Source organism: Neophocaena asiaeorientalis, unplaced genomic scaffold (assembly GCF_003031525.2).
Source record: "Neophocaena asiaeorientalis asiaeorientalis breed wild unplaced genomic scaffold, Neophocaena_asiaeorientalis_V1.1 scaffold218, whole genome shotgun sequence".
NCBI classification, from domain to species: domain Eukaryota; kingdom Metazoa; phylum Chordata; class Mammalia; order Artiodactyla; family Phocoenidae; genus Neophocaena; species Neophocaena asiaeorientalis.
Window position 1 is genome coordinate 6,253,976 of NW_020172818.1, and position 19,662 is coordinate 6,273,637.

Here is a 19,662-nt window from a genome sequence, read left to right on the forward strand (position 1 = left end):
CCTCTCACCAATGTGGCCTCTCCCGCCACAGAGCACAGGCTCCAGACACGCAGGCTCAGCGGCCATGGCTCACGGGCCCAGCCGCTCCGCGGCATGTGGGATCCTCCCGGACCGGGGCACGAGCCCGCGTCCCCTGCATCGGCAGGTGGACTCTCAACCACTGCGCCACCAGGGAAGCCCCGTGACCTCTCTTTGAGGTATCTGGACTTCCCGGTATGTGTTTTGACATCTCCCTGTTGTCTTGTATGTCTCTGTGCCACCCTAATCTCCAGAGAAATCAATCTGATTATGTTTTATTCAGCACTGTGAATATTCTGTGTTGCTGGTTTCTCTGTGTAAAGTAATTTTCTCAGATTATAGATACAGCTCATGCTCTTCTAACACAGTGGTGAATTCCACTGAGTTGTACTGACTTATAATAAAAGGCCTACAAAGGGAAAGAAATCTACCCATCTGCTGACACTGAAGCCCGATGCAATCAAAGGGTTTTATGACAAGAAGTTCAGATGGTCACAGGGCTTAGAAGGTCACATGTACTGAAAGATGAGGAAAACACTGGGATAGAAACAAGACAGTAAATCACTCTGAAATAATGTTGATTCTGACCACAGGGAAATCCAAAAATTTGAATGGGGGAAAGTGCTCCATCTCTTGTCCTTAACAGAACTTTTCACCTCCTTCAGGTGAAGGTCGTATGGGATGCCTCAATCCATTTTTCCCCAGATTACAAAACATGCTGAGCAGAGTGACTGTCAAACTTTGATGCAGATCTGAATCCTCTGGTGAATGGTTAACACAGGGACCCAGGGACCTGCTTTATTTAGTTAATGAGGCACAGAGGAAAGGCCTCCTGAATGACAAACATAATATCCTTCACTAGCTCACTCTTCCTTGCAGGGGGCAGTATGGGTCTGACCCGGTCAAGAGGATGGGGTTGTGAAAAGAGCACAGGACTTCAAAAATCTGTGCTTCACCCCCAGCCCTGCTAATTTCTAAGTGTATGATTTTGGGTTACATCTTCATGTCTTTGAGCTTCAGTTTCCTTGTCTGAAATCCTCATGGTCCATGGTCAAGAACATTTACCTAGAAGCCATGAACGGATAAGTGACCTGGAAGATAAAATAGTGGAAATAACTACTGCAGAGCAAAATTAAGAAAAAAGAATGAAAAGAATTGAGGACAGTCTCAGAGACCTCTGGGAAAACATTAAATGCACCAACATTCGAATTATAGGGGTCCCAGAAGAAGAAGAGAAAAAGAAAGGGACTGAGAAAATATTTGAAGAGATTATAGTTGAAAACTTCCCTAAAACAGGAAAGGAAATAGTTAATCAAGTCCAGGAAGTACAGAGAGTCTCATACAGGATAAATCCAAGGAGAAACACACCAAGACACATATTAATCAAACTATCAAAAATTAAATACAAAGAAAAAATATTAAAAGTAGCAAGGGAAAAACAACAAATACCACACAAGGGAATCCCCATAAGGTTAAGAGCTGATCTTTCAGCAGAAACTCTGCAAGCCAGAAGGGAGTGGCAGGACATATTTAAAGTGATGAAGGGGAAAAACCTACAACCAAGATTACTCTACCCAGAAAGTATCTCATTCAGATTTGACAGAGAAATTAAAACCTTTACAGACAAGGAAAAGCTAAGAGAATTCAGCACCACCAAACCAGCTTTACAACAAATGCTAAAGGAACTTCTCTAGGCAGGAAACACAAGAGAAGGAAAAGACCTACAATAACAAGCCCGAAACAATTAAGAAAATGGTAATAGGATCATACATATCAATAATTACCTTAAATGTAGATGGATTAAATGCTCCAACCAAAAGATATAGACTGGTGAATAGATACAAAAACAAGACCCGTATATATACTGTCTACAAGAGACCCACTTCAGACCTAGGGACACATCCAGACTGAAAGTGAGGGGATGGAAAAAGATATTCCATGCAAATGGAAATCAAAAGAAAGCTGGAGTAGCAATTCTCATTTCAGATGAAATAGATTTAAAACAAAGACTATTTCAAGAGACAAAGAGGGATGGATAAAGGATGCATGTGAAAGAACCCAACAACACAAGGGAAGGAGGCAATGGTTAGAAATGTGGACTTCCTTCATTATGATAAAGCTGGATCATTTACTCCCAAATCTAGCCCTGCCAGCCATCACCTGTGCTGCCATGGGCATGTTACTTAGTTACTGCTAGCCTCAGTTTCTCATATATGTGAGACAAAAACATACTTCACTTACATTAACTCTCAAGCTTCATGCGAACCCCACTATTATTACCTTTATTTCATGGAAAGGAAACTGAGGCACAGAGGAGTTAAATAACCAACCCTGGGTCACACAGAGGCCACTCGGCATGTGTCCCCAGGTGCTCTGGTTGCAGAGACACTACTCTTTACCAGTGAGCCAACTTCTCCAAAGACCACATGGCACATGGCCAGTAGACAGCCAAAAATATGGCAAATGCTCAGTAAATGTTTCCCAATATTTGAAGAATTTCCGTTCACATTCCAGACATACATCCCTCCACCTTATGATTCACTGCATCACACATATTCCCTGCAGCCATAGGGTTCTTGATGAGGGACCCTGGAAAAGGACATGAGGTCCTGGTGAAGCTGTAGGGACTCGCGGAACAGAGGTTGATCGAAACAGAACTATTTCTTTTAAGTGAGCTACATTCCTGCAATTACTTCTCAGTCCTTATCCACAATCTAATTTAAAATACACGTAAAGGGGGACTTTCAAGATGACGGAGGAGTAAGACATGGAGATCACCTCCCCACAAATACATCAGAAATACATCTACATGCGGAACAACTCCTACAGAACACATACTGAATGCTGGCAGAAGATATCAGACTTCCCAAAAGGCAAGAAACTCCCCCACGTACCTGGGTAGGGCAAAAGAAAAAACAGAGACAAAAGAATTGGAACAGGACCTGCGCCTGTGGGAGGGAGCTGTGAAGGAGGAAAACTTTCCACACACTAGGAAGCCCCTTCACTGACAGAGACAGGGGATGGCAGGGTGGAAGCTTTGGACTCATGAAGGAGAGCACAGTAACTGGGGTGCGGAGGGCAAAGTGGAGAGGTTCCCGCACAGAGGATCAGCGCCGACCAGCACTCACCAGCCTCAGAGGGGCTGCTCACCTGCCAGCACGGGCAGGGGCTGGGAGCTGAGGCTCGGGCTTCGGAGGTCAGATCCCAGGGAGAGGACTGGGGTTGGCTGCATGAAGACAGCCCGAAGGGGGCTAGTGCGCCACAGCTAGCCGGGAGGGAGTCCGGGAAAAGTCTGGACCTGCCTAAGAGGCAGAGACCATTGTTTCAGGGTGCACAAGGAGATGGGATTCAGAGCACCACCTAAACGAGTTCCAGAGACGGGCGCGAGCTGCGGCTATCAGCGCGGACCCCAGAGACGGGCATGAAACACTAAGGCTGCAGCTACAGCCACCAAAAAGCCCGTGTGCAAGCACAGGTCACTATCCACACCTCCTCTCCTGGGAGCTTGTGCAGCCCACCACTGCCAGTGTCCTGTGATCCAGGGACAACTTCCCTGGAGAACACACGGTGTGCCTCAGGCTGTTGTAATGTCACGCTGGCCTCTGCTGCTGCAGGCTCACCTCGCATTCCGTACCCCTCCCTCCCCCTGACCTGAGTAAGCCAGAGCCCCCGAATCAACTGTTCCTTTAATTCTGTCCTGTCTGGGCGGAAAAACAAGCCCTCAGGCAACCTACACCCAGAGGCGGGGCCAAATCCAAAGTTGAACCCCGGGAGCTGTGTGAACAAAGAAGAGAAAGGGACATCTCTCCATGCAGCCTCAGGAACAGTGGATTAAATCCCCACAATCAATTTGATGTACCCTGCAATTGTGCAGCCCACCACTGCCAGTGTCCTGTGATCCAGGGACAACTTCCCTGGAGAACACACGGTGTGCCTCAGGCTGTTGTAATGTCACGCTGGCCTCTGCTGCTGCAGGCTCACCTCGCATTCCGTACCCCTCCCTCCCCCTGACCTGAGTGAGCCAGAGCCCCCGAATCAACTGTTCCTTTAATTCTGTCCTGTCTGGGCGGAAAAACAAGCCCTCAGGCAACCTACACCCAGAGGCGGGGCCAAATCCAAAGTTGAACCCCGGGAGCTGTGTGAACAAAGAAGAGAAAGGGACATCTCTCCATGCAGCCTCAGGAACAGTGGATTAAATCCCCACAATCAATTTGATGTACCCTGCATCTGTGGAATAACTGAATAAACAAAGAATCAACCTAAAATTGAGGCGGTGGACTTTGGGAGCAACTATAGACTTGGGGTTTTCTGTATACAACTGACTAGTTTCTGATCTATATTTATCTTAGTTTAGTTTTTAGCGCTTGTTATCCTTGGTGGATTTATTTTTTGTTTTGGTGGCTCTCTACTTTCTTTCTTTTCTAAAATTACTTTTAATTTTTTATAACATTTAAAATTTTTTATTTTTAAAAAACTTTATTTTATGTTTTTTTTCTTTCTTTCTCTCTTTTTTTCTCCCTTTTTTTCTGAGCCATGTGGTTGACCGGGTCTTGGTGCTCTGGCCGGATGTCAGCCCTGTGCCCCTGAGGTAGGAGAGCCGAGTTTAGGATATCGGTCAACCAGAGACCTCCCACCTCCATGTAATATCACACAGCAAAAGTTCTCCTAGAGATCTCCACCTCAAGGCTAAGACCCAGCTCCACTCAACGACCAACAAGCTACAGTGCTGGACACCCTATGCCAAACAAGTAGCAAGACAGGAACACAAACCCACACATTAGCAGAGAGACTGCCTAAAATCAAAATAAGGTCACAGACACAGCAAAACAGACCACTGGATGCGTTCCTGCCTACCAGAAAGAAAAGATCCAGCCTCATCCACCAGGACACAGGCACAAGTTGCCTCTACCAGGAAGCCTACACAACCCACTTAACCAAATGTACACACTGGGAGCAGACACCAAAAAAACCGGGACCTACAAACCTGCAGCCTGCGAAAAGGAGACCCCAAAACACAGTAAGTTAAGCAAAATGAGAAACACAGCAGATGAAGGAGCAAGGTAAAAACCCACCAGAACAAGAGGAAATAGGCAGTCTACCTGAAAGAGAATTCAGAGTAATGATAGTAAAGATGATCCAAAATCTTGGAAATAGAAAGGAGAAAATACAAGAAACGTTTAACAAGGACCTAGAAGAACTAAAGAGCAAACAAGCAATGAAGGACAATAAAATAAATGAAATTTAAAATGCTCTAGAAGGAATCAATGGCAGAATAACTGAGGGAGAAGAAAGGATAAGTGAGCTGGAAGCTAAAATATTGGAAATAACTACCATAGAGCAGAATAAAGAAAAAAGAATGAAAAGAATTGAGGACAGTCTCAGAGACCTCTGGGACATTAAACCCATGAATGTTTGAATTATAGGGGTCCCAGAAGAAGAGGAGAAAAAGAAAGGGACTGAGAAAATATTTGAAGAGATTATAGTTGAAAATTTCCTAATATGGGAAAGGAAATAGTCAATCAAGTCCAGGAAGCACAGAAAGTCCCATAGGGGATAAGCACAAGGAGAAACATGCCAAGACACATATCAATCAAACTATCAAAAACTAAACACACACAAAAATTATTAAAAGCAGCAAGGGAAAAACAACAAATACCATACAAGGGAATCCCCATAAGGTTAACAGCTGATCTTTCAGCAGAAACTCTGCAGGCCACAAGGGAATGGCAAGACATATTTAAAGTGATGAAAAGGAAAAACCTGCAACCAAGATTACCCAACCCAGCAAGGATCACATTCAGATTTGATGGAGAAATTAAAATTTACAAACAAATGAAAACCAAGAGAATTCAGCACCACCAAACCAGCTTTACAACAAATGGTAAAGGAACTTCTCTAGGGAAGAAACACAACAGAAGGAAAAGACCTGCAATAAGAAAACCAAAATAATTAAGAAAATGGTAATAAGAACATACATATCGATAATTACCTTAAATGTAGATGGATTAAATGCTCCAACCAAAAGATATAGACTGGTGAATGGATACAGAAACAAGACCCATACATATGCTCTCTACAAGAGACCCACTTCAGACCTAGGGGCACATCCAGACTGAAAGTGGGGGTATGGAAAAAGATATCCCATGCAAATGGAAAACAAAAGAAAGCTGAAGTAGCAATTCTCATATCAGAAAAAATAGACTTTAAAATAAAGACTATTACAAGAGACAAAGAAGGACACTACATAATGATCAAGGGATCAATCCAAGAAGAAGATATAACAATTGTAAGTATGTATGCGCCCAAAATGGGAGCACCTCAATACACAAGGCAAATGTTAACAGCCATAAATGTGGAAATTGACAGTAACACAATCATAGTAGGGGACTTTAACACCCCACTTTCACCAATGGACAGATCATCCAAAATGAAAATAAATAAGGAAACACAAGCTTTAAATGATACATTAATATGAACTTAATTGATATTTATAGGACATTCCATCCAGAAACAACAGAATATACTTTCTGTTCAAGTGCTCATGGAACATTCTCCAGGATAGATCTTATCTTGGGTCACAAATCAAGCCTTGGGAAATTTAAGAAAATTGAAATCGTATCAAGTATTTGTTCTGGCCACAATGTTATGAGACTAGATATAAATTACAGGAAAAAATCTGTAAAAAATACAAACACATGAAGTCTAAACAATACAGTATTTAATAACCAAGAGATCACTGAAGAAATCAAAGAGGAAATCAAAAAATACCTAGAAACAAATGACAATGAAAACACGACGACCCAAAACCTATGGGATGCAGCAAAAGCAGTTCTAAGCAGGAACTTTATAGCAATACAATCCTACCTCAAGAAACAAGTAGCATCTCAAATAAAAAACCTAAACTTACAGCTAAAACAATTAGAGAAAGAAGAACAAAAAACCCCCAAAGTTAGCAGAGGAAAGAAATTATAAACACAAGATCAGAAATAAATGAAAAAGAAATGAAGGCACCAATAGCAAAGATCAATAAAACTAAAAGCTGGTTCTTTGAGAAGATAAGCAAAACTGATAAACCTTTAGTCAGACTCATCAAGAAAAAAAGGGAGAAGACTCAAATCAACAGAATTAGAAATGATAAAGGAGAAGTAACAACTGAACCTGCAGAACTACAAAGGATCATGAGAGATTACTACCAGCAACTATATTCCAATAAAATGGACCACCTGGAAGAAACGGATAATTTCTTAGAAAAGCAGAACCTTCTGTGACTGAACCAGGAAGAAATAGAAAATACAAACAGACCAATCACAAGCACTGAAATTGAAACTGATTAAAAATCTTCCAACAAACAAAAGCCGAGGACGAGATGCCTTCACAGGCGAATTTTATCAAACATTTAGAGAAGAGCTAACACCTATCTTTCTCAAACTCTTCCAGAATATAGCAGAGGGAGGAGCACTCCCAAACTCATTCTATCAGGCCACCATGACCCTGATACCAAAACCAGACAATGATGTCACAAAAAAAGAAAACTACAGGCCAATATCACTGATGAATATAGATGCAAAAATCCTCAACAAAATACTGGCAAACAGAGTCCAGCAGCACATTAAAAGGATCATACAGCATGATCAAGTAAAGTTTATCCCAGGAATTGCAAGGATTCTTCAACACACGCAAATCAATGTGATAAACCATATTAACAAATTGAAGGAGAAAAACCAAATGATAATCTCAATAGATGCAGAAAAAGCTTTTGACAAAATTCAACACCCATTTACAATAAAAATCCTCCAGAAAGTAGGCATAGAAGGAACTTACGTCAACATAATAAAGGCCATATATGTCAAACCCACAGCAAACATCATTCTCAGTGGTGAAAAACTGAAAACATTTCCTGTAATATCAGGAATAAGACAAGGTTGTCCACTCTCACCACCATTATTTTACATAGTTTTGGAAGTTTTAGCCACAGCAATCAGAGAAGAAAAAGAAATAAAAGAATCCAAATTGGAAAAGAAGTATTAAAACTGTCACTGCTTGCAGATGACATGATAGTATATATAGAGAATCCTAAAGATGCTACCAGAAAACTAGTAGAGCCAATCAATGAATTTGGTATAGTAGCAGGATATAAAATTAATGCACAAAATCTCTGGCATTCCTATACACTAATGATGAAAAATCTAAAAGAGAAATTAAGGAAACATCCCCATTTACCACTGCAACAAAATGAAAATAATGCTTAGGAATAAGCCTACCTAAGGAGAGAAAAGAACCGTATGCAGAAAACTATAAGACACTGATGAAAGAAATGAAAGAGGATACAAACAGATGGAGGAATATACCATGTTCTTGGATTGGAAGAATCAACACTGTGAAAATAACTATACTACCCAAAGCAATCTACAGAATCAGTGCAATCCCTATCAAACTACCAAAGTCATTTTTCACAGAACTAGAACAAAAAATTCCACAATTTGTATAGAAACACAAAAGACCCCGTATAGCTAAAGCAATCTTGAGAAAGAAAAACGGAGCTGGAGGAATCAGGCTCCCTGACTTCAGACTATACTACAAAGCTACAGTAATCAAGAAAGTATGGTATTGGCATAAAAGCAGAAATATAGATCAATGGAACAGGATAGAAAGCCCAGAGATAAAGCCACACACGTATGGTCACCTTATTTTTGATAAAGGAGGCAAGAATATACAATGGAGAAAAGACAGCCTCTTCAATAAGTGGTGTTGGGAAAACTGGACAGCTACATGTGAAGAATGAAATTAGAACACTCCCTAACACCATACACAATAATAAACCCCAAATGCATTAAAGACATAAATGTAAGGCCAGACACTATAAAACTCTTGGAGGAAAACACAGACAGAACACACTATGACATAAATCACAGCAAAATCCTTTTTGATCCACCTCCTAGAGAAATGGAAACAAGAACAAAAATAAAGAAATGGGACCGAATGAAACTTAAAATCTTTTGCACAGCAAAGGGAAACATAAACAAGACAAAAAGACAACCCTCACAATGGGAAAAATATTTGCAAATGAAGCAACTGACAAAGGATTAATCTCAAAAATTTACAAGCAGCTCATGCAACTCAGTATCAAAAAAACAAACAACCCAGTCCAAAAATGAGTAGAAGACCTAAATAAACATTTATCCAAAGATATACAGATTACCAACATATCAAACTACCAAAGTCATTTTTCACAGAACTAGAACAAAAAATTCCACAATTTGTATAGAAACACAAAAGACCCCGTATAGCTAAAGCAATCTTGAGAAAGAAAAACGGAGCTGGAGGAATCAGGCTCCCTGACTTCAGACTATACTACAAAGCTACAGTAATCAAGAAAGTATGGTATTGGCATAAAAGCAGAAATATAGATCAATGGAACAGGATAGAAAGCCCAGAGATAAAGCCACACACGTATGGTCACCTTATTTTTGATAAAGGAGGCAAGAATATACAATGGAGAAAAGACAGCCTCTTCAATAAGTGGTGTTGGGAAAACTGGACAGCTACATGTGAAGAATGAAATTAGAACACTCCCTAACACCATACACAATAATAAACCCCAAATGCATTAAAGACATAAATGTAAGGCCAGACACTATAAAACTCTTGGAGGAAAACACAGACAGAACACACTATGACATAAATCACAGCAAAATCCTTTTTGATCCACCTCCTAGAGAAATGGAAACAAGAACAAAAATAAAGAAATGGGACCGAATGAAACTTAAAATCTTTTGCACAGCAAAGGGAAACATAAACAAGACAAAAAGACAACCCTCACAATGGGAAAAATATTTGCAAATGAAGCAACTGACAAAGGATTAATCTCAAAAATTTACAAGCAGCTCATGCAACTCAGTATCAAAAAAACAAACAACCCAGTCCAAAAATGAGTAGAAGACCTAAATAAACATTTATCCAAAGATATACAGATTACCAACAAACACATGAAAGAATGCTCAACATCACTAATCATTAGAGAAATGGAAATCAACACTATAATGAGTTATCACCTCACACCAGTCAGAATGCCCATCATCAAAAAATCTACAAACAATAAATGCTAGAGAGGTGTGGAGAAAAGGGAACCCTCTTGCACTGTTGGTGGGAATGGAAATTGATACAGCCACTTTGTAGAACAGTATGGAGGTTCCTTAAAAAACTAAAAATAGAACTATCATATGACCCAGAAATCCTACTACTGGGCATATACCCTGAGAAAACATAATTGAAAAAGAGTCATGTACCAAAATGTTCATTTCAGCTCTATTTACAATAACCAGGACTTGGAAGCAACCTAAGTGTCCATTGACAGATGAATGGATAAAGAAGATGTGGCACATATACACAATGGACTATTACTCAGCCATAAAAAGAAACAAAATTGAGTTATTTGTGGTGAGGTGGATGGACCTAGGGTCTGTCATACAGAATGAAGTAACTCAGAGAAAAACAAATACCGTATAACACATATATATAGAATCTAAAAAAAAAGGTTCTGAAGAACCTAGGAGCAGCACAGGAATAAAGACGCAGATGTAGAGAATGGCCTTGAGGACACAGAGAGGGAGAAGGTTGAGCTGGGATGAAGTGAGAGAGTGGCATTGACATATACACACCACCAGATGTAAAATAGATAGCTAGTGGGAAGCAGCCACATAGCACAGGGAGATCAGCTCTGTGCTTTGTGATCACCTAGAGGGGTGGGAAAGGGAGGGAGACCCAAGAGGGAGGAGATATGGGGATATATGTATTTATATAGCTGATTCACTTTGTTATAAAGCAAGAACTAACACACCATTGTAAAGCAATTATACTCCAATAAAGATGTTAAAAAAATACTCATAAAAGACCGTTCTAGAACAATGCATTATTTATGAAACTATGCAATCCTTTCATAGAATTACTATTAATTCAAACTCGTAGTTTTACCAATGCAGTCTAGATATTTACACACATATATTGCAATGAATGCATTGTCATTTCCAAAGCTATATGCAGTTATGTGCACATTTATTTAATAAAATAAACAGTAAATAAATCAGCACCCTTAACCAAAAGTAAATTGAGTGCACAGTTTATACCACTACAAGGAAATCTCCACAAGACAGTAAGAGCTTTAATGTTTTCTTTTTCCTCTATTTAAAGCCTACAAAACAAAGGAAAAACCTTCAGCTTGAATTATGTAGCCACTGACTCGATGATCATTCTGTTTTTCAGGGGAGGCGATGGAGCTCCTTCTGTTTGCTCCCAGAAGTGTGCACATCAGCCTCTTACTCCTCTTGTTTATGGATCTATAGCCATGAGAGAGCATATCTGCCAAGTCAAGGGCTGTTTTCAAAACTAACCCAAGCAAAGCCGATTCTGACTTTTGCTTTCTCTCTTCTGTTCCACATGAGCTGCCCCCAGAGGAGATGTTTCATTGAGAAACTCCAGGTCAATAAACACCCCCAAACCTCAGCGAAGAACAGAGAAAGAGTAACACCAGTGTGAGCCAAATGACTCATCTCTGGGAGGAAAAAAAGACTGAAGAGGTTCATTTCAATCAGGAAAGAGGGATCTTTACTTACATCGCTTGCAAGACCTTCCAACAGTTTGAGTCTTTGAACTCTACTGCACACAGATGTGGAGTTTTCACTTGAAATCCCCCTCCCTTTGGCAGTGAGGAGGACTCATAGCTCTTTGGGGCTTCAGAGTGATAAGTAATTTCCTGATTCATTTCCAAAGCATCCTCCCAGGCTTCGAGCAGAGGCAGGGGGAGAGGAACCAGCCAGGCCCACGCTGTGTGGAGATGTCACTGCCTACACAGACCTCCCAATGGTTCGATAGAGCCTGAAAGAAGGGTTTGTGAACCTCACAAGCAAAAATAAATCTCCTCCTCTATCAGTTGACTCACTCCCCGAATCACACTTGAGAAACAGCACAAAGAGTCTAGACAATATTTGCTCTAAAAGTGTAAAATTCAAGTTGAATGTCATCTTATATTTCTTGCTGGGGGAAATCAGGGGCACCTTTGATGGGTCTTCAGGGCAGGTTGTGATTGTTTTCTCATGAGCCACTTTAGAGAATATTCTTAGAGACCAGGCCATCCAGCCCCTTCAGTTTACAGAGGAAGATCAAGATGAGTGGTGACAGGCCTTGACCAGGATCACACAGGCTGCGAGGGGAAGGATTGGAGCCCAAAGGCCTCTTGGCAGTCAAACCAGAACTCTGTCCCCTACAGGTAGGTGGAGACAGGCACAAAATTTTGAGGTCTGGCTCTTGATCTTTAGGACACATGTCACTGGATACTTCTGTCCTTAATTCTTCTGTGTCTCAGTTTACCCAGCTGCAAAATGGGAATCCTAATAATAGCTCTCCTTGCTTGGTCATACAATATGATGATCTCTATGAATAAGCATCATCAAGGATGAAAGCAATTACACTATATGATGGACTTTTATCAACCTGGCCCAAATTACACGCTTCTCTTCTCCTTTCCATTCTCATGTTCCACCAACATTATTTTCTGTTCTAGAAGAAACCATCAAGTGACCTTGGTGGAAAAGGAAAATATTGGTTGGAAAATGGTATGGGGCATGGAGAAAATTTTGACCTTGGAAAACCAGGTCAAGATCAGATGACTAGGTAGAGCAAGGCTTGACATTTGCTATGGAAAGGACACCGGGTCTGGAATCAGAAAATCAAGGCTTGGCCACTCTGCCTCTAACACTTACCAGGAAAGGGAGCCCCATTTAAATATTCCAAACCACAGCGTCATCTCTGGAGACATGATCCCTGTCCTGCTGTGCTCACCTACTTTTGCTGTGGTGAAATTCAAATGAGGTCTTCATTGAGATGGTGCTTATCAGCCTGTGCAGGCTTTGAAATTGGAAAGCGGTGTTTGCCAGCACTCAGCACAGCACTTCACACAGAACACATTGTTGATGGGGTGGTGCAACCAGCACTTCCCATTTCATCTGTGGCACTGGCTCACAGCCCTTAGTGTCTGAGATCCTGGGTCCTTGGCCTTTTGTTCTTTGCCTTTTAAGGAGTATATTTCACCTTTCTTCCCTGTCATCCCAGCTCTTGGCACTTGTCTCCCCATGCTGGCCACTACTGGTTTTCTTAGAGTTTAAGTGTCCTTCCATTTCTCATGCAACAGTAAGAATAAAAGCAAGGAGAAAACATTTTGCTCAATCACATGGAAAAGCATCTGAAATCTTGACACAGACTGGATCTTTGTTTTGGAATTCGTCACAACCAAACACCAAATGAATCAAGGTCAGCCTCAGTTTTTAAAATGCTCAAGCCCCAAACCAGATCATGTTTAGTTATTCCACCACTTCCTTTGCCCTTTCATAAATCTATTCTTTAAATGTCATTGCAATTAAGATTTGCACTTGATCATCTATAAGAGCAATTTTCTAAGTGAGCCTCGTTTTAGTCGGCTTGGGATGCCATAACAAAATATCATAGCCTGGTGGCTTCAAAAACAGAAATTTATCTTCTCACAGTTCTGGAGGCTGGAAACCTGAGACCAAGGAACCAGTATGGTCAGGTTCTGAGGAAAGCCCTTTCCCTGGTTTGTAGACTGCCTCTTGCTGTGTCTACTCACAATGGAGAGAAGGAGAGATCTCTTTCTCTCTTCCTCTTTTTATAAGGCCACAGTCCTTTTGGATCAGGGCCCCACCCTTATGACCTCATTTAACCTTAATTACTTCCTAAAGATCCTATCTCTAGATTGGGGGTCAGGGTCTCAACATATGAATTTTGGGGGGGACACAAATTCAGCCCATAGTGAACCTGGAGAAAGTGAGAAGAGAACTAACATTTATTGAGCCCTTACCAGGCATAAGGTCCTGCTTGTTTCTTTTCTCAGTCAATCCTCACAACAACTATGATAGTCAGTATTTCCCTTTCCAAGGTCACAAAGCCAATAAGGGGCCATGTCCAAATGTAAACTGTGGTAACCAAAGCTCTGCTCTTTCCATGACACATTCTGCCTCCACCTCTTTTTCTCTCCTTGATTCTGAGCCAGGAACCTCTATTTCTCTTTCATGCTAATTCCCAGCTCAGTCGCCTTGAGGCAGGACATTGTTACCCACAGCACTTTGAGAAGGCAAAGGGGGTAGAGGGAGCTCTGTGTTTTCCCTTGGGGTCCCCACTGAGTTTAGTCTGACAGCTGTGGAGAGCCTGCCCAGAATGTTTTCTCCCTGCTTTCTTCTCAGCCTCCTTTATGTTGATACATTTTTCTCATCATTTCAAGCTCAACTTGTGTTCCTTCCTCAGGGAAGCTTTCTTTGACCTGCTCCTCACCTACCTTAGCTCTCCCTTGCTCTCTCTTACATATTATCCTATACTCCCCCTTCGTAATTTTTTTCCTTTTGTAAAACTTCATGAATGTTTCTTCACAGTTGTAGTAGTTGTTACAATAGCTATAATACTTCTAAGATAATTTGCATAATGTTTGTCTTTCTACTGGTTGGTAAACTCCCTGAGGGCAGGGATGTTTTTCCCAAGTATCTGCAGCAATTAGACCACTAACAGGAGGACCTACAGGGAAGGAAGGGAGGGGTAGGAAAAGGTGAATCGAGGAAAATAAATAGTAGAAAGAGGCTAACGTTTTCCTTTACAGTCATGTGACTGGCACATATATGCCTGAGAGAGAGTTCCATCTAATTGGAACCTTTATTAAGTCTTCTGCATACCACCAATTTTATTCTTCTCCTTGTTATTTTGCATGGGGGTTCTAGATTTGACTGATCAAGGATGGAATTCTTAGACTAAGGAGGTGTAGATGAGGAACAGATCTTGTGTCACACCTACTGGTCTGCTTGTCCACCTCTGGACTCCTGCAAGGGCAGCACAGCCTGGCTCTTTGCACGATGGGGATGCCTGTTCATATCCCATCAGACTCAGTCTCTTTCAGGAAAGAAAGGAAGTAAGACCTTGGTGGGACAGGGTATGAAGAGGTATAGGGCCTGCCAGGAGGAATTTGTTACCAGGGATAGACATTCTCAGCTGAAGAAACCACATGCACGAAGACATGAAAAGATGGTGTTTTTTCTTCAGAGAACTATAAGGAGCACACTTTTGTTGGTGGCTGGCAAGGAAATGTGATACTATAAATAAAAGAGTTAGATAAATATTTTGTGTTTTCATTATTATCTATTTCTCAGCATTGTTTGGTGGGTCAGTGGGAGAGTTCATGTGGAATTGTTTTAAAAACTGGAAAAATCCTATGAAAACTTTCTTATTATAAATTATTTTGTATGAAGATAGCTTGGAAGAGATACCAAGGAATTCTGCTGGGAAACCAAATTATTTAAGAATTTCTTTTACTTATAAACTGAAAATTTTGTCTAATTTCCTTCTTCTAATCCCCTTTTCAAGGACTAGATTATAAATTTATAGTATCTGTTAAATATCAGTGAGCTGGGGTATATGTTTTCAGCTTGGCATCATCCATTCCTGGACCTTTCTACTCCCTCTCTTACAGACCAGGGAGTTGGAGCCTGGAATGACATTTCCCAGAATCCCTTGCAGTCAGGGTCCCTGATCAGAGCCAGTCAAGGAGGGCACTCACAGGGATGTGAAAGGCAGAAAGGACTAAGAGGACATTCTTTGGTGGCAGTTGCAGGCAGCGTGAGGACAGTCAACTGATGCAAGGTTTACAGGAGCTTCTATGTGAGATCCTGTAATCACACATTAGTGTGGCTTCCTAGCAATCCTGCACTTCTGGGTTTCCAGCAAAACAGTATGTTCTTTCTTCAATTGTTGGTTCTACAGCCCCCTTTTAAAAAAAGCTTTTTATTTAGAAATAATTATACATGAATCAACTAGTGTATATAATATACTAATATAATATATAATATTATTATATTTAATATATAATAATAATTTATAATTATAATTCAGAGGAAGTTGAAAAATTGCATAAAAACCAAACCAAACAAAAACTAGCCTCCCTCAAGGTGTGACATCTTACATCACTGTAATAGGAGATCAAGACTGGAAATTGGCATCAGTGCAATAGTATTAACTAGACTACAGGACTTATTCAGATTTTAGCAGTTTTTGCATGGATTCCTTTGTGTGTTGTATAGGTCAATGAAATTTGATCCTACGTATAGGTTCTCTATAGTTCTCTCAATGATTGTTTAAGGCTTTGATTGTCATCTTGAATCCCTACCTAGAGTGATTTTACCTAACTGAATCCTGATTGGTATGATGGATAATTTCCTGGTGTTATCTCATATTTAAAGCCCTGTAGTTAAGTTTTGTTTCTTACATTTATTTACTCAATTAACATGTTGCTCATTGGGGTACCACCTCATACAGGTCAGAATGGCCATCATTAAAATGTCTACAAATAACAAATGCTGGAGAGGGTGTGGAGAAAAGGGAACTCTCCTACACTGTTGGTGGGAATGTAAGTTGGTGCAGCCACTGTGGAAAACAGTATGGAGATTCCTCAGAAAACTAAAAATAGAATTACCATATGATCCAGCAATACCATTCCTGGGCATACATCCAGACAAAACTATAATTCAAAAAGATACATGCACCTCTATGTTCATAGAAGCACTATTCACAATAGCCAAGACATGGAAACAATGTAAATGTCCATCGACAGATGAATAGATAAAGAAGATGTGGTACATATATACAATGGAATACTAATCAGCTATAAAAAAGAATGAAATAATGCCATTTGTAGCCACATAGATGCCAACTAGAGATTACCATACTAAGTGAAGTAAGTCAGAAAGAGAAAGACAAATACCATATGATATCACTTATATGTGGAATCTAAAATATGATACAAATGAACCTACCTATGAAACAGAAACAGGGTCATGGACATAGAGAACAGACTGGTGTTGTCAAGGGGGAGGGGGTTGGGGGAGGGATGGAATGGAAGGTTGGGGTTAGCAGATGTAAACTTTTATATATAGAATGGATAAACAACAAGGTCCTGTTGTATAGCACAGAGAACTATATTCAATATCCTATGATAAACCATAATGGAAAAGAATATTAAAAAAGAATATATATATATAACTGAATCACTTTGCTGTACAGCAGAAATTAACACAACACTGGAAATCAAAATAAAAAAATGAAAAAAAATTGTTGCTCATTGATACTTTTTTCCATCTGTTTTTTTTTACGCATTGTCTTTGCCCAGGGCATCGTCACATTACATCATTTACTGCAACAGATTTTTAGCTATTTCTTGGGCTTTTAATTGCTATATTCTCAAAGTCATCCTTATCATAGTGGATCAAAAATACAATACTATTTTAATCATTCCTAAATAATGGTAATATAATTTACATGTGATGACACAGGAAACAAAAAATTAGAGGTATAGGAATTGGATTGGAGGAAGCAAAGTTATTATTATTGACATATAATACAATTGTGCATCTAAACAATGCAAACACGTTTTAAAAGACTATTAGAAATTATGTATCTTCAATATGGCTGCCAGAGTAAAAAAATAATACACTAAAAGTAGCTTTCCTATATTCCCAAAATAATCATATATAGAATAGAATGTTTAAAAAATTATCAAAAATCCTTGTGATAGCAAAATGAGGCTGGCTTCTCTGCAGAGGAAGGGGAGATCAGCCTCTCCCTAACTCTGGGCTGTGTTTTCTCACTTGGGCACTTAATCAGCTTAACTTGTGCAAAGAGACTCACAAAATCTTGGTAAAATATATTTTTTTCCCTTCAGATTCTTACCTCTGATTCAATAACTGCAAGTGATACAAATCTGGTCTTGGTGAAGCCAGTTTAGCAACAAACACTGTAACACTCTTTGTCCCTAAGGAGCTAGATACATTTCCTCTCAAAGTGCCCTCGTCTGCAGAGATACCCTCTGGCTTCAACTTAAATTTTTTAAAAAAATATTTCCCATAATGCATTGAAATGACTTGAAACCACTTATTTCAGAACTTAATCTTTGCATTACATTCCACAATTAATTGGCTTTCCCAGAATAAATGAAATGTCTGCCTACAGGACTATGCAAGCCTTCATTCTTTCTACAAATGAACTAAGAAGAAATCCTTACTAACATTTTTTAAGTGCTGGCACTGTTCACTGATTATTTCTAGGCGTTATCTTAATTAATCCTCACACTCATATGGATAGAAAATTAAAGTCACTTATCCAAAATCTCGAGGCTACCAAAATGTAAAACCAAGATAAGAATCAGGTAGTGAGGCTCCAAGCATTTTCAATGCCACCAGAGTATACTGCTTTTCTTGTGGGTGATAATACTTTTCTTCCCACAAAAGTTTAAAAATCATTAGAGTCTGAGAGTCAGCCTGGCTCCTCAGGACACTGCTATGCATGAGCCCTAATGAACTGCATTGGCTACATCATCTTAGTCTAAAAAAGTAAATTTGTGGGAAAATGTTATGTAAATAAATGGTACAAGTGGTACTATGTATTGACAAAAATTGTGAAATTGATGTGAATGCTGTTATTTGGAAAACCCAAAGGTAGTGGAAGTCCCAAGTATGTGACTCTGACTTGGGGATGGAACCCCTGTCATGAGGGAGCATTTGAATTTGCCTCCAAAGTGGAGTTAATTCTTTAGAAATTCAGCACTTTAATAACGGCAACAAAATTCTCATCCCTCACCAAAGTTTAATTCAGAAGGCTCTGTTTTCCTCAAGATAATTCTCCTTCAAAGACTAGACATTGCTTTCTTTCTAATTTTATTTTAAGATTTTGATTGAAAACATTCAAATGCAGGCCTGGCTTCAAAGCATAGTTTGTAACCAAGAAGGATTTCCTGGTTTACATTACTTAATTAATGATAATATTGATTTAAAAGAAGAAAGAGTTCCCAAATCTCAGCAATTTCCATTAGTAGTAGATGCAACCCCTATGTAAACAGTTAAACCAAAATGTCCCTTGAAAGAATTCAATCTAAAGTTCTTCCAGTCTCCAGTCTACTCATTTCACAATCATCACCATCTTCTTTGCTTTGCTTTTTTTCCCCCAGTTTTTTCATTCTTCATGCTCAGCATCATGACCATGCTGGCTCAGCAAGCCCACAGTAATTGCACATACACTTCTTGTCCTAATCAACAGTGAAGTTTCCACTTACTTGGTGGATTAACCACTATAAATGTATTTAGTGAGGCTGGTGTGTTTTAGTCAGACAACACATAACGGCTCCTTTGAAGATCACAAACAAATCTAAATCACATGTTATTTGAAAGGTGAGTATGTTGCCAAACAAGAAAGGAAAAGAAGAAAATGAGAGAAGGAAGATGGGAAGGAAGGAAAGTATGAAAGGAAAGAGGAAAAGGGAGAAAGAAAAACACTGAAATAAAAACAAAGAAAACAGAGGGGGAATGCAAAGCAAAGGAGCAGATCATGTAACTCTAAATAAAACACATGGTCTATGCATTTTTCCATTGGACTATCTATAGAAATAGTATTTCCCTACTATTTTGTTGGTTTTGGATGTACCATAGCACGTCATTCTTCTATTGATGCAACAAACTAATAAACTGACCTAACAAGACCTCAACTGCAGTTAAGATTTACACTTACAAGTGCTTTCTTTGATCAGGGTGACCAGCTGTCCTGGTTTGC

At 39.9% G+C, this 19,662-nt stretch overlaps 1 protein-coding gene across 2 annotated transcripts in view; it reads right to left on the minus strand.

The window, feature by feature from the left end:
* C1QTNF7 (C1q and TNF related 7) overlaps nucleotides 1-19,662 on the minus strand; it is a 137,325-nt gene that overhangs the window by 83,933 nt on the left and 33,730 nt on the right. The window lies entirely within an intron of this gene.